Source organism: Dama dama, chromosome X (genome assembly GCF_033118175.1).
Source record: "Dama dama isolate Ldn47 chromosome X, ASM3311817v1, whole genome shotgun sequence".
Lineage (NCBI taxonomy): Eukaryota > Metazoa > Chordata > Mammalia > Artiodactyla > Cervidae > Dama > Dama dama.
This window is the reverse complement of record NC_083714.1, coordinates 129,620,358-129,628,631: the sequence shown is the minus strand read 5'-3', so window position 1 is coordinate 129,628,631 and position 8,274 is coordinate 129,620,358.

The following is an 8,274-nucleotide window of genomic DNA, read 5'->3' as shown; positions in this document are numbered from 1 at the left end:
CGAGCTGAGTCGGGCCTGGACTAGGCAGGGCCTCCTAGACCCTTAAGGACAGTGGCGTGACCACATTCACACTTTTAAAGATCCCTTAGGCTTGTGGCTCAGCTGGTAAAGAATCTGCCCCGCAATGCGGGAGACCTGGGTTCGATCCCTGGGTTGGGAAGATCCCCTGGAGAAGGGAAAGGCTACCCACTCCAGTATTCTGGCCTGGAGAATTCCATGAACTGTATAGTCCATGGGGTCGCAAAGAGTTGGACATGACTGAGCGACGTTCACTTCACTAGGCTGCATTAGGTGAAAGAATGGAATGAGGGGCAAGAGACCATGCCAGGAGACCAATGTGTAAGGACACCGCCACAGTCCAGGTGACAGGTAATGGTCACTGAGACCAGGATGCTGGCAGGAGGATGGAGAGATGCAAAAGGAAAGATTCAAGAGATTTATAGGACAGAGAATCGGAAGACTTCATGATTGAGGGGGTGTGAGAGGCAACACCAAGCAGATGCCAAGGATGATGTCCAAGGTTTTGAGTTGAATCAGCCCAGTCAGCAAAGTTACCATTTTCTAAGGACAGGAATAATGCTGGAAGAGAAGAAATTTGATGGGAAGATCTTGAATATAATTTCGGACCTGTGTAGCTTGAGGAGGTCACTGAGCCCATCAGGTGGAAATGGCAAGTCGGCATTTGCATATACAGACGCAGAAGATTAATTGGTAGTCAGAGTTTTTTTTTTTTTTTTTCATTTATTTTTATTAGTTGGAGGCTAATTACTTTACAATATTAAGCTGTGGGGATAGTGAAAGATTGCCTGGGAGGAGAGACGCAAGGAAAGAGCTCCAGGGAACTCTAAGATGAAGCCTAGGAGCAGATGTCAGGAAAAGAGACCCAGAAGTGACCAGGAAGCATGGAGAAAAACAGCGAGGGTGGGGAGCCACTGAATTCAAACGAGTTTTTCAGCAAGGAGGAAGCAACCATGTGGTCAAGAAAAGTAAGAACTAAAAAACATCCTTTGGACATGAAGATGATGGGTGACCTTACTATAAATTTGGCATGGTGGGTGGATGGAGAGAGAACCTAGGGATTCTCATCTCCTCAGAGTGTTTCTGGCAGATGTTCATGAGAACAGAGCCTTCAGGGAAAGCACTGTGGTGGTGAGAAGTCCAATGGAAAATTGCTCTTGGGGAAGGGCTGAAATACTTAACATAGGTGCTTTGCCCTACCAGTAGCCCCGGGGCTTTAACCACATCTCTTTGTTCACTTGTTCACCTTTGGCCACAAGCACTCCACCACTTGCTCTTCTTCGTAGCTCTCTAGTCCTGATAGCTGCTGTCTCTGTCTCAAGCCTTGGTTATTCTGAGACTTGACCTGTGAACTCACCCTCTCCTCCTCTTTCTTCCTTTCCTTCTGATGTGGTTGGAGAGATTTTGTGTCTCCAGGCAGTCTGAGTAAATGAACATTTCATTGCATCTGCTTTTCATCCTGTGTGTATGCGGTGGTTCTCCATCAGGAACTGGGCCAGCCCTGTGGGCAGACAAAGGACAAACAGGGTTATTTGTTAGGTTGGTGAGTTCAGAGTAGTCTAAGGGGAGGATACAGCTCAGGCTCCCACCATGTGAGAAGCCAAGGAGGCTAAGGGAAAAGCCAAAAGAGTTGCCTGAGGTTGAAGGTTAAAATATTGGAAAGAGAAAGTGGTCCTTTATTTGTTACAGTTGTCTACTGAAATTCAGCTTACATCTAATTCAAATGGAACTCTTTGACTGGCTACAAGGGAACATAGCTGAAGAATGAGAACAGGTGTTCCTCAGGTCATGCTGCCAAAGAAAACTAACTCAAGACCAAAGTAACTTTCTCACTGAAACCAAAGCAACAGCAGGAATGCAGAGAAGAAAAAAAAAATGCAGTGAAAGAAGGAAGCCATTTTGAGGGAAAGGAATAAAAGAAGAAAAGGGTTATACAAGGAGAAACAGGGTATAACTCTGATTCATCTAATAACCTTGAGTGGTGAAAAAATAATTGGAGAACAATGTCAAAGAGTTCCGAACTCGGTTTTGAACACAAACATAGGTTTTATGTATAAATTTTAGGGTAGATATCCCCTCTCTCCTTCTATTTCCTTTGCCCTTCAGACTTGGAAATTATTACCTTCGGTTAAAACAAAATTATTTTGTCTCCTTTCCCGGGAAAGTTCTTGTCCTCACTCTTCATTCAGGATCTGTTGAATAAGTTAGTACGTGAGGAATGATAGCTGTGGGTGACTACATTGGCAGCAATAAATAATTGAGTATTGTAGTCAGAGTTCTTCTCATAGACTCATGAGCTCCTTTTTAGAGATCAGCTGAAGTCCAGCTCTCTCACCTGACATATGAGGAACTGGCCATGGAAAGATGAAGCAATTTTCCAAAACTCACAGAGCTACTTAGTGGCAGATCTAGACCTGGATCTTTGAGGTCAGGTGTCTCGTAGGCTGTGCTATCACGCACAGTGTATAGACACTTGGCATGAACCCCCATAATGAAAAGCGTGCTGAGGCCAGGAGGACACCGTCTCCAGTTCTCAGAACAAACCTCTGGAGGAGTCTTTAACACTCCCATTTTCCAAGTGAGGAAACCAAAGCTCAGAGAGGTTAAATAGCTCTTGCCTAAAACCACACTGTCAGTAAATAGCAACATGCCTCATCTTGGGGTGACCGGTACCTAGGGGTGATCCTCTGCCTCAGTGAGGAACAGAAGATGGCCTTCCTGGTGTCATGAGGACCGCTCAAAGACCCACACAACCAAAGCTATCGACCCAACTCCTTGGCTGTGGTGCCAGGAAAGGGCAGAGGGTGAGGAAATGGGACACTGAAGTTACGTCCTGTTTGGAAGGGAAACTCCAGGTCCAGTAGTATGATGCTGGTCTGGTGGAGGCTGAATGAAGGGAAGGGGTCTCTGGGGAAAGGACAGACACTGCCTAGCTCAGAATAGCATCTAGACTGAGGCTGGGTCTTTGTGCCCCTCACTGGGCTGAGGTGTTTAGGGGAGCTGATCACGTGCATTTAGAGATACGTGTGCTATGACTCTAACTGCTTTCGAGGGGTTCCATAATTACATAGAACTGAGTTAATAATCCTGGGCTCAAGATCCACAGGTCCATGCGTGCCTCTCTTCTTAATGAAATACATAAACCAGTATGAACACCCAGGAACCAACACCCAAACCCTAAAGTAGAGCATTTGATGAAGCTGTCTGACTATACCATCTTTTTAAAAATTTTATTTTACTTAAGTATAGTTGATTTACAATGTTGTATTAATGATAATACCAAGTTTTAAAGAAGAGAATATGGATTAACAAAATCTCTTATTCATCCATAGGATATAAATTGGTTTAATTGATTTGTATTATCTTGTAGTATTAGACTTTCTCATGGAGTCCATATACCTGTCCAAAGATAACATTCACAACCATGCTGTTTACTATTTGTAGTGGATAAATAAATACGTAAGAAGAAGGAAGGAAGGAAAGAAAGACAGTGTAGAAATAACCTAAACACAACACAAAATGACAAAAAACTTACAGGAATCTTTTTTGAATGGGGCAGGTCTAGCTCTTCAATAGCACCCACTGAAAGCCTCTTTCCAGGTTACTATCCGAGGGAAAGAAAAGCAGGGCTGTATCACTTGTCACCAGTCATGTGTTTGGAACTTGGCCTCAAGGACTAGGGAGGTGTAGTTTATTTTTTTAATGAGGCTAGTCTGTGTGAAGCAATTTCAGTTTTAGAAAACACATCTCCTCCCATTTTTTTTTGGCGTCACTTCTGTTTGTATAGGTCACCGAGCCATGGCAGAGAGAAGAGACTTGGCAAATGAATAATGCCCTGAAAAAGTATCCAGTGTTGAATTTACTGGCTCTTTCATACTTCAGTGGATGACCTTAGGCAAGTTACTTAAGTTCTTTGAGCCTCAGTTTTCTCATCTGTAAGTGGGTCTACTCTTGAGTGCCTTGCAGGATTGATATAAGGATTGAAAGAGCTAACTATACCCAGCACAGCTCTGGCACAGAGAAGCCCAGCAGCAGATGTTAGTTACCTTGTCCATCTACACAGAGGTGGAAGGGGCACCCTGCAATATATCGAGCACAGCACTGTCCAGTGGAAATCTAACAGGAGCCCCAAATGCGAGCCACAGGTTTAATTTGACATTTTCTGGAAGCCACACTTTAAAAAGAGTAAATGAAAGAGATGAAATTAATTTTAGTAATGTATATAATTTAACCAGTATATCTAAAATGCTGTTATTTCAGTATGTAGTCAGTATAATAAGAATTATTCATGAGACAGTTTTGTATATTTTTTTTCTTTAGTTTTGTATATTCTTTTGCTTTTCTTTACTTCCTTCCTTCCCTCCCTCTTTCTTTTCCTTTTTTTTTTTTTTTTTTTTTGCATCCCAAGTCTTCAAAATCTGGTGTGAATTTTACACTTACAGTGTCTCAATTCAGGTCAGCACATTGCAAGTGCTCAATAGCCCCATATGGGCTTTAGTATTCATACTTCTGATGAGATTGAATCTCTTTAGATTTTGAGATCTGGCCTTTTTGATTCTATTCTATTGCACATTTCAAATTGTGGTAGGCAATTGGCCCCAGTCTCGTTTCTTTAATATCACTGATTTAGAGTTATCTCAGGCATCAGGCTTCCCTGGTGGCTCAGACGGTAAAGAATCTAACTGCAGTGCAGGAGACCCGGGTTTGATCCCTGGGTCGGGAAGTTCCTCTGGAGAAGGGAATGGCAACCCACTCCAGTATTCTTGCTTGGGAAATCCCATGAACAGAGGAGCCTGGTGGGTTATAGTCCATGGGGTTGCAAAGAGTCAGACATGACTGAGTGACTTTCACATTCATATACATTCACATTCAGGCATGGGATGGTACATGGGACCAGATTACCTGAGAGCAGGAATCCTCCATCTTCTTGTAAGGAATGGCTGGCTGGCTTGTCCTCAAAGCTTCAAACCTCTAGAACACTGGGATCAGTGGAGGGAGAAGGAAGGTGAAAAGAACTGGGGCTGATAATGACTCTGGAGTTTCTGGGGAAGAGGCCCTCCTGGTAGCTACACAACAAGGCTCTCTGATAAAATCTTAGCAACTTGAGAACTGACTCAGGTTTGCTGTCAAGTTCACTATTAGGGGTGGTGATAGTCAGGGGTAAGGGTGACGGCTGCTTCTTGGCAAACAGCTTGGATGGGTGAAGGCGGTACTAGACTTACTCATGTAAGAAACATCAAGTTTTCCAGATAAGAGGTGGCACCTTAGATATCAGAGTCCACTGTACATAACGATTCATGCTCAGTTAATTATGGGTGCTAAGTAAACATTAATCGGAACTGATAAAATGCTTTGGATAAAAACAGTGGATTCCGACATGTCTCTGTATAATGAACCTTCTTTTGGGGTGAAGGAGGACTGAATAAGGCCATTCATGTTACCTATCCTTGGTTCATGTTTTGGGATCACTTCCCACCCAAGAACTCTGAGAATTTCCTAAACAGTATCACTCAAAACACTCTTTAGGGAGTTGCTGTTGTGGGCATTTCACTCTGTTTACTTCCAGACTTTTTTCTATGAAGCCTTTGTGATTTCTTCATAGCTGAGCTCAAATAAAGTTTTGTATCTTGCCTTAACCTACTTAAAATGTTTGCATTTCCCATGTTCTCATATAGACTTCACACAATGAATTTTTAATGACAGTATAATGATCCATTGAGGGCATGTGCCATGACTTACTATCCTCCATAACTGTTTCTTTTCTTCTGAACATTATAAGACGTGGTTTTGTTCTACAACACTTGGACACATGAAATATAACTTTTATTTTTAAAAACTCATATTAAATCTGAATTTGAGTTTCCACATGCAAAGCTGGCGAGACCCCCATCAACAGACATCAATGTGGGTCTTGTTCCCAATTGTGTAGGCAGGGTATCTGAAAAACGCTTTGTTTGCCAGTTAGGATACTTCTGACTCTAAGTAATACGCATCTCCCAGAGCTGGCCTAAACGATAAAGGAGTTTGTACTGGCTTGTGTAACTGGGAGCTCAGAGGAAACTTCAGGATTGCTTTGGTTTAGTTGCCTGATAACATCACCAGGGACCTTATCTCTTCCCACTTGTGCTCTGCTTTCTACACGGTCAACTTCACCCTGCTCACAAGATGGTTGTCCACTGATTCTTCTGAGTGTGTGCTTAGAGATGGGGAGGAGGTAGAAAGAGTGAGAGATCCTTCCAGAAGCTTTCTCTGAATGGCAAGTAAGTTTCTTTTACAGAGGCTCCCAGGAAATGCTTCCTGCCTTTTAAAATTTTTTTTGGCTGCATCAGTTGGCCTGTGGGATCTTAGTTCCCCCAGCAGGGATGGAACCCGCACCCCTCCTGCAGTGGAAGTGCACAGTCTTAACCACGGGATCACAAGAGAAGTCCAGTCTTCTGCTTTTTATTGGCCTCAGTTGGGTCATGTGCCAAAACCCATGAGCCATGGCCAGTGGTCAGGATTAAGCTCATGAGTTTTTAGATTGAGCCATATATCTCATTTATTATTAACACCACCAAAGTGGGCTATTCCCCATTGGACACCTCCCCCACGCCCCCAAAGCACAATTGCACCGCACTGGGAAGTAAATAAAAGGCAGTGGGAGGTAGTTACCAACAGAAGAGGGAATGAAGTTACAGAGACTGTCAGCTTTGCTCAGTATTATAGCCAATGAGGTTTATCCGAGGCAGGATTACAGAGACTACCAGAATGTCTCTTAATATCTTGCAACCTGTTTTCAGCCCTAGAAACCAAAGCACCCTCTCTACAGAACAGCTAATAAACTTCCCAAGGCACAGAGCCCAAAGCCGAGACCCAAAGTCTCCATTCTCTTTTAGGTGGGTGAAGATCAGCTTCCCCTTTGTTTTGTTTCCTCCAAGAGCAGCAAAAACAAAACCCAGATTTCATTTCTCAGTAAATTAATCTGCCACACTATGCCTGTAGTTAAAGTCTTTTCTGACCTCTTTTGGAGCAAGAGAAAGACCATTAAGACCAAAAAACCTTAATTAGAACAGAAAAGACTAGGATAAATGGACTTCAAGAGGATCTGAACCACCTAAAGTAGCTTGTCAAAAAAAATCAAGAATCTTGACCCTTGGAGAAATAGAGCTACTGCTTCAAATACACCAACATTTGATTCAAAGTATACATTTAGTAAAACGTAAATAGTTGTTGCTTCTCTAGTTCACTCATCTCCACACTGTTATTTTCCACATTTCAAATCAAAAGGTGGGCTAGTGAATCTTGGGTGCAACCATAATTTCCTTCAAGAGGCAAATGGATAAATAAAACTCTGCTACATCCAGACAATAGAATATTACTCAGACCTAAAAAGAAATGAGCTGTCAAACCACAAAAAGATAAGGAGGAGTCTTAAATGCACATTGGGAAATGAAAGAAACCACTCTGCAAAGGCTGTATACTGTATGATTCCAACTATATGACATTCTGAAAAAGGCAAAACTATGGGAACAGTAAAAGGATAAGTGGTTGCCTGGGTTTGGTGGCGAGTAGGATGTGTAGGCAGAGAATAAGGGATTTTTCAGGGAATACTTCTGTCCAGAGCCATAGACTGTACAATACCAGGAATAAATAGTAGTGTAAACTATGGACTTGGGTTGCTAATGATGTGTCAGTGTAGGCTCACTGTAGCAAAGGTACCATCTGGTGTGGGTTGTTGATGGTGGGGGAGGCTGTGTGTGGTAATTCACTTTTCACCCAGTTTTGCTATGAACCTAAAAATACATTTTTTTAAAAGTCTCTTAAGAACAATTCAGGCCAGTATTATGAAAGAACATATAACTGAGTCAGGAGATCTTGATTTGAATGTGGACTGTCATTTACAAATGTGTAATCTTAAATTAGTTTAAGCTTTGTGTGTCTTAGTTCACTCACCTATCAAATAAGGATAATATTCACCCATCAGATTTACTGTGAAGAGACGACATAGGTACTTTCACAGAGCACACAGTAGGTGCTCAAAAAATATTTGTTGAGAGTGAAGAGAGAGAGAGAGAGAAGAGGAAAAGACAGGGAGACCAGAATTTCATAGAGTCAAATGAAGGTGGAGGCATTTTATGACAAGATCCACCCATCAGTGATTGATGGTGAGATAATCAGGGTTATTTTTTCCCTCATCTGTTACAGTCCACTTTGGATTTTGGCTTTATCAAATTATTATTTAGTGAAGTGTCCATTATTGTTTTAATTACTTAGAAC